Source organism: Bubalus kerabau, chromosome X (assembly GCF_029407905.1).
Source record: "Bubalus kerabau isolate K-KA32 ecotype Philippines breed swamp buffalo chromosome X, PCC_UOA_SB_1v2, whole genome shotgun sequence".
In the NCBI taxonomy this organism is placed as follows: Eukaryota; Metazoa; Chordata; class Mammalia; order Artiodactyla; family Bovidae; genus Bubalus; species Bubalus kerabau.
The window spans coordinates 26,082,726-26,099,840 of record NC_073647.1 but is presented as its reverse complement, the minus strand read 5'-3'; the positions used below and the strand labels follow the sequence as shown (position 1 = coordinate 26,099,840).

The following is a 17,115-nucleotide window of genomic DNA, read 5'->3' as shown; positions in this document are numbered from 1 at the left end:
CACCCGTGGTGGATTCATGTCAATGTATGGCAAAATCACTACAATATTTTAAAGTAATTAGCCTCCAATTAAAATAAATAAACTTATTTTTAAAAAGGAAAATAAATTTTTAAAAATAAAAAGCAGAGACATTACTTTGCCAACAAAGGTCTGTCTAGTCAATGCTATGGTTTTTCCAGTGGTCATGTATGGATGTGAGAGTTGGACTATAAGAAAGCTGAGTGCCAAAGAATTGATGCTTTTGAACTGTGGTATTGGAGAAGAGTCATGAGAGTCCCTTGGACTGCAAGGAGATCCAACCAGTCCAACCCAAAGGAAATCAGTCCTTAATATTCATTGGAAGGACTGATGCTGAAGCTGAAACTCCAATACTTTGGCCGCCTGATGTGAAGAACTGACTCATTAGAAAAGACCCTGATGCTGTGAAAGACTGAAGGAGGGAGGAGAAGGGGACGACAGAGGATGAGATGGTTGGGTGGCATCACTGATTCAGTGGACATGAGTTTGAGTAAACTCTGGGAGTTGTTGATGGACAGGGAGGCCTGGCATGCTACAGTCCATGGGGTTGCAAAGAGTCGAACACGACTGAGCGACTGAACTGAACAGAACATTACTATCAAGTCAAAGGATTAGTGCGATTTTATGATTTTTATTAACAAATGCTATATTTCCTTCCAGAAAGATTTACTTACTTATAGTCTTGTTAAATATATATGATAATAATTGCTGCTGCTGCTAAGTCACTTCAGTCGTGTCCGACTCTGTGCGACCCCATAGACGACAGCCCACCAGGCGCCTACTCACCTCTTATTGGCGGGCGTCTGCGACGGAGCACCAGCGCGGGCGTCTGCGACGGAGCACCAGCGCGGGCGTCTGCGATGGCGCACCAGCGCGGGCGTGGGCGGGCGTCTGCGACGGAGCACCAGCGCGGGCGTGGGCGGGCGTCTGCGACGGAGCACCAGCGTGGGCGTCTGCGACGGCGCACCAGCGCGGGCGTGGGCGGGCGTCTGCGACGGAGCACCAGCGCGGGCGTCTGCGACGGCGCACCAGCGCGGGCGCACGAGGGCGGGCGTCTGCGACGGCGCACGAGGGCGGGCGTCTGCGACGGCGCACGAGGGCGGGCGTCTGCGACGGCGCACGAGGGCGGGCGTCTGCGACGGCGCACGAGGGCGGGCGTCTGCGACGGCGCACGAGCGCGGGCGTCTGCGACGGCGCACGAGCGCGGGCGTCTGCGACGGCGCACGAGCGCGGGCGTCTGCGACGGCGCACGAGCGCGGGCGTCTGCGACGGCGCACGAGCGCGGGCGAGAGGAACTACCCCTAGTCTGAGGTCAGGGGCAGAAGCCAGGAGGACCCCCTGCCCTAGGGGCAGTGGCCAAGAGGAGCTACCCCACATCTGAGGTCGCGGGGGAGGCCGAGAGGAGCTACCCCGTGTCCGAGCTCAGGGACGGCGGACGAGAGGAGCTACCCTGCGTCTGAGGCCAGGGGCGGCGGCTGGGAGGAGCTACCCCAGGTCCAAGAAGCGGTGGCTGCACAGGCGCAGGAGGGCCGAGAGGAGCTACTCTACATTCAAGGTCAGGAGGGGTGGCGGTGAGGCGATACCCCTCGTCCAAGGTAAGGAGCAGTGGCTGTGCTTTGCTGGAGCAGCCATGAAGAGATACCCCATGTCCAAGGTAAGAGAAACCCAAGTAAGACGGTAGGTGTTACAAGAGGGCATCGGAGGGCAGACACACTGAAACCATCCTCACAGAAAACTAGACAATCTAATCACACTAGGTCCACAGCCTTGTCTAACTCAATGAAACTAAGCCATGCCCTGTGGGGCCACCCAAGACGGGTGGGTCATGGTGGAGAGGTCTGACAGAATGTGGTCCACTGGAGAAGGGAATGCCAAACCACTTCAGTATTCTTACCTTGAGAACCCCATGAACAGTATGAAAAGATAAAAGGATAGGATACTGAAAGAGGAACTCCCCAGGTCAGTAGTTGCCCAATATGCTACCGGAGATCAGTGGAGAAATAACTCCAGAAAGAATGAAGGGATGGCACCAAAGCAAAAACAATACCCAGCTGTGGATGTGACTGGTGATAGAAGCAAGGTCCGATGCTGTAAAGAGCAATATTGAATAGGAGCCTGAAATGTTAGGTCCATGAATCCAGGCAAATTGGAAATGGTCAAACAGGAGATGGCAAGAGTGAACATCGACATTCTAGGAATCAGCGAACTAAAATGGACTGGAATGGGTGAATTTAACTCAGATGACCATTGTATCTACTACTGCGGGCAGGAATCCTTTAGAAGAAATGGAGTAGCCATCATGGTCAACAAGAGAGTCTGAAATGTAGTACTTGGATGCAATCTCAAAAATGACAGAATGATCTCTGTTCGTTTCCAAGGCAAACCATTCAATATCACAGTAATCCAAGTCTATGCCCCAACCAGTAACACTGAAGAAACTGAAGTTTAATGGTTATATGAAGACCTACAAGACCTTTTAGAACTAACATCCAAAAAAGATGTCCTTTTCATTATAGGGGACTGGAATGCAAAAGTAGGAAGTCAAGAAACACCTGGAGTAACAGACAAATTTGGCCTTGGGATACGGAATGAAGCAGGGCAAAGGCTAATAGAATTTTGCCAACAGAACGCACTGGTCATAGCAAACACCCTCTTCCAACAACACAAGAGAAGACTCTACACATGGACATCACCAGATGGTCAACACTGAAATCAGATTGATTATATTCTTTGCAGCCAAAGATGGAAAAGCTCTATACAGTCAGCAAAAACAAGACCGGGAGCGGACTGTGGCTCAGATCATGAACTCCTTATTGCCAAATTCAGACTTAAATTGAAGAAAGTAGGGAAAACCACGAGACCATTCAGGTATGACCTAAATCAAATCCCTTATGATTATACAATGGAAGTGAGAAATAGATTTAAGGGACTAGATCTGATAGATAGAGTGCCTGATGAACTATGGACGGAGGTTCGTGACATTGTACAGGAGACAGGAATCATGACCATCCCCTTGGAAAAGAAATGCAAAAAAGCAAAATGGCTGTCTGGGGAGGCCTTACAAATAGCTGTGAAAAGAAGAGAAGCAAAAAGCAAAGGAGAAAAGGAAAAATATAAGCATCTGAATGCAGAGTTCCAAAGAATAGCAAGGAGAGATAAGAAAGCCTTCCTCAGCGATCAATGCAAAGAAATAGAGGAAAACAACAGAATGGGAAAGACTAGAGATCTCTTCAAGAAAAGTAGAGATACCAAGGGAACATTTCATGCAAAGATGGGCTCAATAAAGGACAGAAATGGTATGGACCTAACAGAAGCATTAAGAAGATATTAAGAAGAGGTGGCAAGGATACACAGAAGAACTGTACAAAAAAAGATCTTCATGACCAAGATATTAATGATGGTGTGATCACTCACTTAGAGCCAGACATCCTGGAATGTGAAGTCAAATGGGCCTTAGGAATCATCACTACAAACAAATTTAGTGGAGATGATGGAATTCCAGTTGAGCTATTTCAAATCCTGAAAGATGATGCTGTGAAAGTGCTACACTCAATATGCCAGCTAATTTGGAAAACTCAGCAGTGGCCACAGGACTGGAAAAGGTCAGTATTCATTCCAATCCCAAAGAAAGGCAATAACAAAGAATGCTCAAAACTACCACACAATTGCACTCATCTCACACGCTAGTAAAGTAATGCTCAAAATTCTCCAAGCCAGGCTTCAGCAATATGTGAACCGTGAACTTCCAGATGTTCAAGCTGGTTTTAGAAAAGGCAGAAGAACCAGAGATCAAATTGCCAACATCCGCTGGATCATCAAAAAAGCAAGAGAGTTCCAGAAAAACATCTATTTCTGCTTTATTGACTATGCCAAAGCCTTTGACTGTGTGGATCACAATAAACTGGAAAATTCTGAAAGAGACAGGCATACCAGACCACCTGACCTGCCTCTTGAGAAACCTGTATGCAGGTCAGGAAGCAACAGTTGGAATTAGACATGGAACGACAGGCTGGTTCCAAATAGGAAAAGGAGTACGTCAAGGCTGTATATTGTCACCCTGCTTATTTAACTTATATGCAGAGTACATCATGAGAAGCGCTGGGTTGGAAGAAGCACAAGCTGGAATCAAGATTGCCGGGAGAAATCTCAATAACCTCAGATATGCAGATGACACTACCCTTATGGCAGAAAGTGAAGAGGAACTCAAAAGCCTCTTGATGAAAGTGAAAGAGGAGAGTGAAAAAGTTGGCTTAAAGCTCAACATTCAGAAAACTAAGATCATGGCGTCTGGTCCCAGCACTTCATGCAGCATTGGTAAAACTATATACTGGTTATGTTACCTTGATATAGTTGGGGGTAAAAAAAGTAGTAACTCATTTTAAGTACCCTTTCGTTGATTATTTTAGGGCTGAACATTTTCACAGTTTTTGCTGCTATACTTATACTTTTTAATTGCCAGATTATATTATTTATCTGTTTCTCTATTTATCTGTTTTCCCTATTTTCTCTGTTTACTTTTTTCTTATTGATTTCTAAGTGATCTTTATAATCTGGGGGTTTATTTTTTATCATGTGTGTTGTAAATAATTCCTATTTTATCACTGAAACTTTAATTTTCTTTATGATAAATTTTCGGTTATTTTTATGATTTCAAATGCATCAATTTTCTTTTTTTTTTCTAAAATGAACCTTTTTAGTATTAAAGGGGAAAAAAAGATTATAAACACTTTTACATTGGTTGGCTCTGACATGAACTGGGAATATTTATATCCAGAGAGTAAAAAGAGCTGGTTAAGGACTGGGAAAGGGACAGGGGAGGACTTTCTATGGGTCTAATCAGCGCAAGCTTTATTGAACAGTTTAAGAATGGGCTGCTCAAGTGTCCTGCCCCAAACCTCATCAGGGAAGACAGTTGAAGAGGATGACCATACTGGAGAATTGTTAGAAGCTGTGGAAAGGGGACGGTAGAAGTTTGGAACCTAATTCAAATCCTTCAGCGACATCAACAATTGAATCTCATACATGTAGGATGTCAAAGGTTAATTGGCCTGATACAGGTTTCTCTAACCTACTTATCTTTCTGTGCAGCACTTTGAGGCAAACTGTCTAGCCAAATAATTGCCATGGAGTTAGCTTTCTTCTTGTGATGCAGGATGCCAAATGGGTCCCTCAGACTACTCATTACCTAGACTGACCCTAGAAAGGATCATTACTGTCATTAGGGTAAATGGCTTTATCAGTGAAGCCTAATTACTACTCAGCACCATAATGATTTTGCATGTCATTACATATATGACCAATTAATTCTGATGTAAGTTCCATTGATTCCCAACATATGGTGCCCCTGTGCTCAGTCTGCAATTTGTTCTTCATGTAATAGGGATTTGGACCAACTCCACCTACCGCATACTCCACCTACCCTATTTTTGATGAACCCTGAGGAACTACAAGGCCCAAGCTCATTATGTGTACTTACAAATCTCCTCCATAGTTTCAGTCTCTACCCATTAGTAACCCACATGGGTCTGGATTTAATTTCAAATCAGTGTTTGGTGTAGTGCATATAACATATTAAAAAATTAATATAAATGTGTCAAGCAAATGAGTGAGGGGAAAGATTAACAATACCCAGGCCAGACTGTAATGATACTTTCAAATGGAAAGTACAATAATAATAAGCACTCAAGACATTTACTTATTGCATATAAAATGAGAGTGAAAACTCCTGGTATAATTCCTAGACTGTATATCCCTTAATAGGTGTGCAACAAAGTTTTGTTAAACTTGAGTCTGAATAACTTAGATCCTAAGGGAATAGAAGCAGAGGAGCCATCTTCCGCTTCTGTAAATATATCTTCTACCCTTTTGCTATTCAAAGTGTGATCTGGGGACCAGGAACATGGGCATTATTTGGGAGTTTGTTTAGTATGCTGAATATTAGCAGCTATACTAAATCAGAATCTGTATTTTCACAGGTGATTCATACACACCAAAAGTTTGAGAAGCATTGGTCTACACTTGATCACATGCTCTGTCACTTCTGTCATGTCTGACTTTGTGTGATCCTATAGACCATAGCCCACCAGGTTCGTCTATCCATGGGATTCTAAAGGTGAGAATACTGGAATGGGTTGCCATTTCCTCCTCCAGGTGATCTTCCCAACCCAGGAATTGAACTCGAGTCTCTTATGTCTCCTGCCTTTGCAGGCAGGTACTTCACCACTAGCACCACCTGGGAAGCCCTAGACTTGATTGTGCTTAGTCATCTCAGTTGTGTCTGACTCTTTACAACCCCGTAGACTGCAGCCCTCCAGGCTCCTCTGTCCATGGAGATTGTCCAGGCAAGAATACTGGGGTGGGTCACCATTCCCTTCTCCAGGGGATCTTCCCAACCCAGGGAATGAACTTAGGTCTCCTGCATTGCAGGCGGATTCTTCACTGTCTGAGCCACCAAGGAAGCCCAGACTTGATTAAGGGTAATTAAAAGAAGAGGCTTTTCTGGTGGCTCAGCTGGTAAAGAATCCGCCTGCAATGTGGGCAACCTGGGTTCAATTCAGGTCTTAAATTAAAAGAAAACATAAATTAAGAATCGCTACTTTATTCCTGCATAGGAAATGTCTACATAGGTATCTGACTCTTACACATAACATCTAGTATTTTTTTTAACTTTTTATTTTATATTGGAGTATAGCTGATTAACAATGTTGTGATAATTTCAGGTGTACAGCAAAGTGATTCAGTTATACATATACATGTATGTATTCACTTTCAAATTCTTTTTCTATTTAGGTCGTTACATAATATTGAACAGAGTTCCCTGTGTTATACAATAGGTCCTTGTTAATGACCTCTGTACCTAAGAGAGAATGGTCTACTGTGAGTACTAGAACCCTTTCAATGAGTTGCTTCTCATTGACTTAGAATTTTTTACCTAAAATGGTTTGGCATCAATGCAAACTTGGAAATTGTCCTGGCTACTCTTATTTCCAAATTAATATTTTTAATAAGAAATACTAGTGCCAGAGTTTACCCTTAAAGAGACTCTGCTGTCTGTTAGCTCATTCATGCATTCAAAAATATCTAGTAAAGATTTACTAGCTAGATATACGGAGAAGGCAATGGCACCCCACTCCAGTACTCTTGCCTGGAAAATCCCATGGACGGAGGATCCTGGTAGGATGTGGTCCATGGGGTCGCTAAGAGTCGGACATGACTGAGCGACTTCACTTTCACTTTTCACTTTCATGCACTGGAGAAAGAAATGGCAACCCACTCCAGTGTTCTTGCCTGGAGAATCCTAGGGACAGGGGAGCCTGGTGGGCTGCCGTCTATGGGGTCACACAGAGTCAGACACGACTGAAGTGACTTAGCATAACAAAGGGATACCACTATTGCAACCAGTGCTATTGAAGGTGAAAGGAGTTTTAGTTTAATGATATATGTAAATATATATATATATATATGGTAAATAGTTTAACATAGTCTACATATAAGATTTAAGAACCAGAATTTCTTTGGGAAAAATGTTAGAGGATAAGGATTCAACTGCATTTGTCAAATCATGGTTAAACTGAAACCATGAGATAGCTAGAGATACAAGAGATCAGCAAAAATATCAAGTGCATTGTATAAGAATGAGTGAGCTGTCAATGTTTTCAATGAACAGCACTGTATTTTTCATTTTTATTTGTAAATCATGTGATACACATCCTTTATATCAGCCAAATTTAAATAAACTATGTATGCTGTGCTTAATCGCTCAATCTCACCAACCCAGGTATCGAACCCAGGTCTCCCACATTGCAGGAGGATTCTTTACCAGTTGAGCCACCAAGGAAGCCCAGAAATACTGGAGTGGGTAGCCTATCCCTTCTCCAGGGGATCTTCCCAATCCAGGAATCAAACCGGGGTCTCCTGCATTGTAGGCAGATTCTTTACCAGCTGAGCTATCAGGGAAGCCCAAACTATGTATACATGTATACTCTTTTTTTTTTTTTTTTTCCTGGAGAGCTAGTTGTTAAAACTTTACTAAGCCAACACTGGTCAGCTGACTAAATTCAGGCCATCTTTTTTTTTAATTAATTTATTTTTTTTATTATTTTTTTTTACTTTACAATAATGATACAGGCCATCTTTTAAACTGAGTCAAAGAATTCTTTCAAACTAAATTTAGTCAGAGATTGAGTCTGGTTTTGCCACAGGCTTAGTCATTGAGATTGAGTCTGACAATCACTGCTGTCATCCTCAAGGTAAAACAACCAGAGTGAGCAATGCTTTCCAGATCGAATCGATTGGCAAGTTCAGACCAGTGGCTTTTTGGTAGCTTAGAAAAATTTGTGATTTTAGAATTCTAAAATTGTGCTCTAAGCATCCACTATGTATTTTTGTTTTATCATTTCCTTTCCTGCCTGCTTATTTGTGATATTCTAGGAGTCTATAAAGCCTTCTTGCTGATCTCCAAAAAAAATGTTTTTCATTTCTTTAAAAATAAAATTGTGATTGCTCAAAAGTGATAGTGATTAGGCAGTTTCTGTTTTATAGGCGGAGAGATTGAGCTACAAATGACAATTGAATTGAAGACAATATTCATGTGATTCTGTATCTGGGTAAATAGCTATGTACAGAACTTTGTGTGTGCTGGTATTTTAAGAAGTCTGTAGGTTTAAGAGATGTTTCTACCTACAGGGAGGCTGTATACACACCCACCCCCAAGGGACTGCCATAGTCATTCAAAATAGCATAAGCTATACTTCTAGTGAAATGGTTCTTATTAGGGGTTAAAAAAAACTGAGAATTTCATGAAAATCTGGTTTCCTTACTGTTTCCCAGTAGGAAATAAAGGTTACCTTTTGCAAAAAGAAGGGGAAAAATAGATGACTCACTCTCTACTTTCTTAAGAAATTCTGAATATCTTTTGTGTGTGGTCAGTACATTTAAATAAAGCTTACATTTAAAGAAAATTTAGGCTCTGAAAAATTAAGTGCAAGTTTACCAAAGCTTTAATCTACATGTAATTTGACTACATACTCTGTGTGTGGGGGCAGGGGGAGATTGGCAGTCTGGAGGTATTTGCATGTTTTAGAGCTTTTCAAATCTGTACTTTTCTTGCGCTATGCTCTCTACCATGAATGTGTTTCATTCATTCATTCAACGAATATACATTCAGTGGCTCCAATGTGTCTGTATTATGCTAGGATATAGCACTGGTTCTCTTGGACAGAATAATTAAAGACATTTAGAAAAACTCTAGAGGAAATAAACAAGTAATTGAGGGAGGCTAACTTGAGAAAGAATGGGTAGGGAAGGTGCCTATAAGAAGGTGCCATTTCAACTGAGACTTCAAGAATGAGAATGAGGATATTCTAGGCAAAGAAAATGGCAGATAACAAAACTCTTGAGCTGCAAAAAGGTATCAGGGAACACAAATGAAGTTTATGGAGATAGCTAGAGTATAGGCAGCTGGTATAGAGAGTATTGAGAGATGAGATCAATGAGGTTAAGGTTAAGGGCAGACCAAATAAAGCTTTGTAAGCATATATGATGGAAAGCCACTTAAGGGTTTGAAAAAGAAGGATGGCACATTTTGATTTTCATTTTAAAGACATCACTCTAACTGCTGGGTAGTGTGTGATGGTCTGGAGTAAGAAGATCAGTTAGTAGCCTGTGGCAACAATACAGGCTAATGATATAGAGTAATTCTGGCCTCATGAGCTGAGAAATATTCCTGTCTTTATTTTCAGAAGGAATTTGCACAATTCATATTATTTCTTCCTTAAATATTTGATGTAATTTATCCAAGAAACAAAGTGGGGTATAGTTTCTTTATTGAAAGGTACTAAATTAGAAATCCAATTCCTTTCATGTATATAGTAATATTCAGATTTTCTCTTTCTTCTTGGGTCAGATTTGGTAATTTGTATCTTTTAGGGAGTTTGTTCATTACATCTAAGTTGAAATTACTGGTATATATTTGTTCCAATATACTTTTATTTTCTTTTTAATATTGGTAAGATCTCGAGTGAGTCTGTGCATTTATTTCTGATATTGGGAATTTGTGATCTTTCTCCTTCTCTTCGATATCAGTGTGACTAGATGTTTATCACTTTTATTAATCTTTTCAAGGAAATTTGGTTTCATTCCTATTCCCCATTATTTGTCTGATTTTCTACTTCATTTCTTTCTCCCTTGTTGTTACTGTTTTCTTCCTTCTACCTACTTTGGGCTTAATATGTTCTTCTTTTCTAGCTTCTTAAGATGGAAGCTTGGATTGTTTATTTTGAAGTTTTATTGTTTTCTAATGTATGCATTCAATGTTAGAAATTTCCTTCTAGGCACTGCTTTAGCTGCATCCCACAAATAGTATGTTCTCATTTTCATTCAGTTCAAATGTTTTCTGATTTCCCTTGTGATATCTTCTTTGACATATGGTTATTTAGAAGTGTGTTTTGCTTGTTTCCAAATACTTGAAGATTTTTCACATAATTTTTATTGATTTTTAATATTTTTGTGAAAAGAAAACATATTCTGTACTGTTTCAATATTCTAGAAGTTATATAGACCAGTTTCCTGACCTAGAATATGACCTACTGAATGTGTAATGTGCCTTTGAAAGGAATGTATATGGTGCTACTAATAGTGTAGTGGTCTATAAATATCAGCAAGGTCAAGTTGTTTGATAGTATTCAGGTTTTTTATAACCTTACCAATTTCTTTCTACTTGTTTAAAACCGGCTATTGAGAGAGCAGGTCTTCTCTGGTGGCTCAGATGGTAAAGAATCGGCCTGCCATGCAGGAGACCCGGGTTTGATCCCTGGGTTGGAAAGATCCCCTGGAGAAGGAAATGGCAACTCACTCCAGTATTCTTGCCTGGAGAATTTCACAGACTGAGGACCTTGGTGAGCTACAGTTCATGGGGTCCCAAAGAGTTGGACATAACTGAGTGACTAACACACACATTGAGATCTCCCAACAAAGACTGTAGTCTCATTCAACTCTCATTTAAGTTCTGTGATGTTTCTTTTAATTAAAAGCATTAACTTTTATGATTGTTATGTCTTCCTGATAAATCTATTGTTTTATCATTACATATGACATTATATATTACCTCATTATCGCTGGTAACATTTCTAATTCTGAAGTTTACTTTGTCTGATATTAATATAGCTACTCAAACTTTCTTATGATTAGTGTTTGCATGGTATATCTCTTTCCATTCTTTTACTTTTAATCCGGGTGGGCATATTTAAGGTTTTCCTCATACAGAGAACACAGTGGTTGAGTCTGCCTTTTTTATTGTTTGACAAGGTTTTCTTTTTAATTGGTGTATTCAGACTATTTACATTTGAGATAATTATCTGCATGGTTAGGTTTAAATTTACCATATCAATATTTGTATCTATTTATCCTATCTGTTCATTTCCCCCCTTTCCTCCTCTCTTTTTCTACTTTCTTTTGGATTGAAAGTTTTGCATTTGTTTTGCTTTTTTGCTTTGCTTTGTTTTAGAATAGGTTTTTTTCCTTCTTTGTCAGATTATTAGTTTTATTTTTGTTTCTCTTTTTAGTTCTAGATCTAGGGTTTGGAATATACATATTTAACTTTTCAGTTTACTTTCATGTATATTGTAAGAACCTTGCAACATCCCACCCCAAAAAACTTTACGCCATTGTTTTCATACATTTTACTTCATTACGTTATCCAACTCACACTGCATTGTTATCTTTAATTCTTTAAATATTCATTTACTTTTAAAAGATAATAACAAGGAGTTTTACAATTTCCAGCATTCTGTCCCTTTGTGTGCGTGCGTGCTAAGTCGCTTCAGTCGTGTCCAACTCTTAGCGACCCCATGGACTGTAGCCCACCAGGCTCTTCTGTCCATGGGATTCTCCAGGCAAGAATACTGGAGTGGGTTGTCACGCAGATCTGAGTTTCCACTGATGTTATTTTTCTTCAACCTGAAGAACATTTCATGGAGTACAAGTTTTTTGCTGCTGATTTTTTTCAGCTTGTGTTTGTAAAAACAGTGTAGATTAATTTTTTTTTCCAGCATTGTTTCTGATGGAGATTCAGTGTTTATTTTTATCTTCTTCCTGTATCTGTAATGTTTATTTTTTGACTGCTTTTTTTTTTTTTGGCCATGCTGTGCAGCTTGCAGGATCTTAGCTCCCCTGCTAGGGATTAAACCCAGGTCCCCTGTAGTGGAAGCACAGAGTCCTAGTCACTGGGTTGCTAGAGAATGCCCTTGACTGCAAATATTTTCTTTTTATTGCTGGTTCAGCTATTTGGTTATGACGTGCCTTGATGTGGTTTAATTTTGTATGTTTTTTCTGCCTGTGCTAGGATGAACTACTCATATTTGTAGGTTCATACTCTTCATCAAATTTGGAAAATATTTGGCCATTATTTCTTAAAATAATTTTCTGTGCTTTTCCTCTTTCTGAAAAATGTGGTTATACATTTGCTTTATCTCTTAATATTATCCCATAGATCATTAACATTCTGCATTTTACAATCATTTTTTTCTGTGCTTTGGTTTATGTAATTTCTACAACAACATCTTCATGTTCAATGATATTTTCCTCTGAAGTGTTTAATATACTCTTATGGCTACCCACTCCAGTAGTCTTGCCTGGAGGATTCCATGGACAGAGGAGCCTGACAGGCTACAGAATCCATGGGGTTGCAAAAAGTCGGACATGACTGAAGTCACTTTCACTTTCACTTACAACTATCCAGTGAACATTTCATTATAGCTATTTTATTTTTTAGCTCTTGGAGTTCTGTTTAATTCATTTTTAGAGACCTGATCTCTTCTCATTATGTGTATGTTTTTCTTTGGATTATTTAACATACTTAAAATAGCTGTTTGAAAACATTTGTATGCTAGTTCTATTTATGTTATTTCTGAGTCTAATTTTTCTGGCTAACATTTCCCCTGATTCTTTGTAGGCCTATTAATTTTTGATTGGTTGAAGCATATTGTGAAAATTACCTACTGAATGTCTACATTTTATTGTCTTTGTTTAATGAAAAACTTGTTTTGGCAGGCATTTATTTTACTTGTGGATCAGCTTGATCATTTTAAGCGTTTTTTTGTTGTTGTTGTTGTTGTTTTAAACTTCATTAAGTGGGATCTAGAGTAGTTTTAAGTCTAGGGCTATTTTAGCTCTGTAACTATGGTGTGCTCCTAACCAATGGGAGGTCCAGAGATGAAGCTACTGAAGGGCCTGGTCGATGGCATGAGCAGTGGTTCCCCCTCCACCTTGGAGCTCTGAGGGGCCATCAGTTCGATCTGGGATAGTCAGAGAAGACCTTGCTGGGCAGGGGATATTTGATCTGTCCCAGGATAGGGGCTAGAATTCAAACAGGCTGAGAAGACAGTAGAACATTTCTCAGCAGGGAAGATTCCAGAAGCACAGCTGTAGAAATGGCAACACTCAAGGCAGGGCTGTTCTTGTGACACTGGTTCAGTTGGGCCAGGCTGCGTAAAGTGGAAATAAAGCAAAAACGCAGCAACGAGGGCCAATTCTGCCACTCCTCAGTGGTGAAAAATGGGCCACACCTAGTTTGGAGAAGTTTCATGCTACTTCAAGATCTGCCTGGATCTGCATGGCAGCTTCACAAGGCTTTACTGGGTAAATCTGAGCAATGCAGAGCCACCCAGCCTGTTATCTGAACTGGAGTCACATTCAAGGGCTAATGGGAAACACATAATGTACCATTTCTGGTCCAGCTTTTTGTAAAGCAATAAATTGCTTTGAAAATACAGTACTTATGCAAATGTGGTATTACTATCAGTTACCACATTTGCATAGCCATCTGCTACATTTTTAGAGCTAAGCTCAGAAATCTTTCCACTCCAAGACTCTAGATAAGGCTTTGTGATACCTATTGGATTATATATCAAAAAGCTCTGAGGATGGCTAGAAATCCATCCTATGACCATTGAAACAAAAACCATCTGGCCATAATGATTATTAATAGATTTTCAATTAATTAATGTAGTCTTCAGCTTAGATTTTGCATATCAATTCTACCCACCCACGTGGTGAATATGCACTGTCATGACCAGGGAATTTCCTCTGGCTCTTACCATGCGCTCAGAGCCGAGCTTGGTGGAACAGAGTTTCACTCACTCACTCACTCGTTCGTTCATTCAACCAACCAACCACAGATATTTACTACTTGTTTTGTGCCAGAACCAGCTCTAAGAGCTGGAAATACAGATTTGAACATGATACAAAAAAAAAAAAAAAATCCGTGTCTTCATACATCTTACATTCTAGTGGAGAAAGTAGAAACCAATTGATCTGAGATATTAATATAAAGTCAGGTAGTGATAGTGTATGAAAAAAAAAAATAAAGCAGGACAGAGGGACAGTGAGTGACTGGAGTGGTACTGCAGATAGACTCAGCATGGAAGCCCTTTCTGATGAAATGACATTTAAGCAGAGATCTAAAGAGACTGAGGGAGTGAGCCATGTGTGTGTCTGGGAGAGAGTACTCCAGGCAGAGGTAGTGCAAAGTGAAAAGTATCTGAGGGAGAAGCTTGCTTGGCACATTCAAAAAAGAGTAAAGAGAACAGTGTGTCTGGAACATAGTGAGCAAGGAGGAAAACGGTGGGAGACCAAGTCAGAAAAGCAGGCATATGAACTAATCATATAAACTAGGGTAAGAAGTTGCCTTACTCTCAGTGCTAGAAGACACTAAAAGGTTTGAGTAATGGAAGAAAATGTTACATTGGAGGTTCTTGATTTCACTTTTGGAATAGGTTGTTTTTAAAAGTTCCTCAGATGATTCTAATGTGCATTATCCCTGCTGCTGCTGCTGCTGAGTTGTGTCAGTCGTGTCCAACTCTGTGCGACCCCATAGATGGCAGCCCAACAGGCTCCTCTGTCCCTGGGATTCTCCAGGCAAGAGTATTGGAGTGGGTTGCCATTGCCTTCTCCGACATTATCCCTACTTAGCAGGATTACTAGGCCTGCATTTCTGAGAACAGATTTTGGGCAGAGGAAGCAAGGGTGGAAGCAGGAACACTAGTCTGGAAGCCGTGGTAACAATCTGGGCCAAGTTGAAGCTGCCTTGGATTAGAGTGCTCTGAGAACAACAGGAGCCAATAAGTTGGCTTTGAGCATCCCCGTCAGCGTCTTGGCTGCAGCTGCAAGATGGGGCAGTAGCTTGTGTTTTGTCACCTCAGCCTTTCTTCCTTTATTGTAGCTGGACCAGAGAATTATGGCAGAGAACTATGCCTAACAGATAAGGGGGACTTAGGAAGTCTTGGGTAAACATTTCAGGGATCTCATCATAAAGTCCTTCTCGAATGCAACAACAAAAATCTAGCAACTGAGCTGCTTTTTTCCTGTGGCTTTGCCCCTCACCACCCCCCCCCCACCGCCCCAACCAAGATTAAAACCTTATGATTGAACACTGGTCTGCCTGATATCTGGTTACCCAGTCTCTCCAGGTAAGAGTAAATATCCATTCTCCCCTACCTTACTTTTAAAGTCTAAGTGTATACTTTTAATAATGAGCACTATTTATTGAGCACTCACTCTGGGCTAGGCACTGCTCTAAGCAACTTAAACCAACAAATTCAGTCCTCACCATAATCCTAGACGGTGACTGCTGTAATTACACCTGTTCAATGTATGTGATGTAACCGAGAATCAGAGTTAAGGATCTTGCCCAAAGTCACACTCTTAAGTCCCAAGGCCAGGATTTAAGCTAGGTCTGTATGACTCCAAAGACTGTGTGCTTTTACTCACTTAGCTACCCTTGTTCTAGAAGCCAGCTTCAGACAAGATCTGGACCCTGCTGACAAACACCTCCATCTTCCTGCCTCCCTGGATCTCTGCCTCCTCCTGCCCTTCCACATGGGTGTTCTTCCTCTGCTTCCACCGCCCTGAACTCCAAGCATGTTTGATGTGCTCAGGTGGCTCTGTTTCAGCTTCAAAGAAGTAGCTGTCTCAGGTTTCCAGGTCCCTGGCCTCAGAGCGGGGTGAGTGTGACTACGTCTCCAGGAAGCTTGCCTTCTTCCAGAACACGCAAGTTTGAGTGTGTAGCAGCTGGACATCCTCATTTCTTAGGGCGCCCTCTCCTCCTGCCCTCTGGGAGTGTCATTTACTCTTACTTCTGCAGAGCCAGCAGCCCCATTTGGAAGGGATAGCACCTCTTTCTCTTACTAGGGCTCTTGTTTGCACCCTGGAGAACGTGAACTTCTAAAGCCCTTGGTGAATGCAAAAGTCCATTAGCACTGGCAATCTTTCAGCATCTCTGACAAATGGAAGCAACTTTATATAAAAACAGATACATGTTTTTGCATAGACCTGTGAAAATACATTTTTACATATTACCAATGTGTTACATGTTGGCTGATCTATCTGCAACCGATAACATGTATTTGAAGAGGGAGCGTCCCTGGAGTCCCCCAGGTGCTCAGGTGTGAACAGTGGTCTTGGGCAGCTCCAGACTGGCTGAATGTTTGAGTGTAGAGAACCCTGGAGTATGCAGACTGAGCACCACCAAATGATTTATTAAAAATCACCCTAGAGACACACTATAAATGGTTAACAAAAGTATGAGCAAGGAAATGTGTTTGGAATATAAACTATTAAGAAAAGTGGGAGAGGACCTAATTTGTATCTGATATGCAGCATTAAAAACGCAATCTATAAATGAATTTTGTAAAGCCAGAGTTTATTGCAACTGACTATAAATATATAAAGAAGTAATTCATCTTCTAGTAAAAAAGGAAAAACAGAGTGCTCAGGTGTAGGGGTCATTGTGAAGCTTGCTCAAAAAGCTGCTTTTTACATTTTGTAAAGAAATAACGGCCAGTTTATTTTCTAATACTTTCTACATTTTCAATCGAAAATACATCTATGTGTCATGGACCTGATAAAAGCCTCTTGTGTCAAGTGGAGTCTATCACTGCTAAGGGTATGAAAGTGACACTGAAGAAGCCAAGTCTGGCCTTCACCGTGTGTGTGTGTTAAGTCACCCTGTCATGTCTGATTCTTTGTGACCCCATGGACAGTAGCCCACAAGGCTCCTCTGTCCATGGGATTATCCAGACAAGAATACTGGAGTGGGTTGCC

The 17,115-nt window shown here is 40.9% G+C and overlaps 1 protein-coding gene and 1 long non-coding RNA gene across 2 annotated transcripts in view; one reads left to right on the top strand and one right to left on the bottom strand.

Annotated features, from left to right (window-relative positions):
* The window catches only part of LOC129639388 (putative MAGE domain-containing protein MAGEA13P), a 192,518-nt gene extending 191,542 nt beyond the window's left edge, over positions 1-976 (bottom strand). The window contains exon 1 of the mRNA XM_055564517.1: positions 805-976. The gene's annotated coding sequence lies outside the window, so the exon portion shown is untranslated. The remainder of the gene's footprint in view (positions 1-804) is intronic.
* Positions 977-1,175: 199 nt separating this feature from the next.
* On the top strand, positions 1,176-16,879 carry LOC129638784 (uncharacterized). Its single transcript, XR_008708016.1, has 3 exons — positions 1,176-1,573; positions 5,994-6,130; positions 15,803-16,879. It is a non-coding gene; the product is annotated as an uncharacterized LOC129638784 (long non-coding RNA).
* Positions 16,880-17,115: the final 236 nt, after the last annotated feature.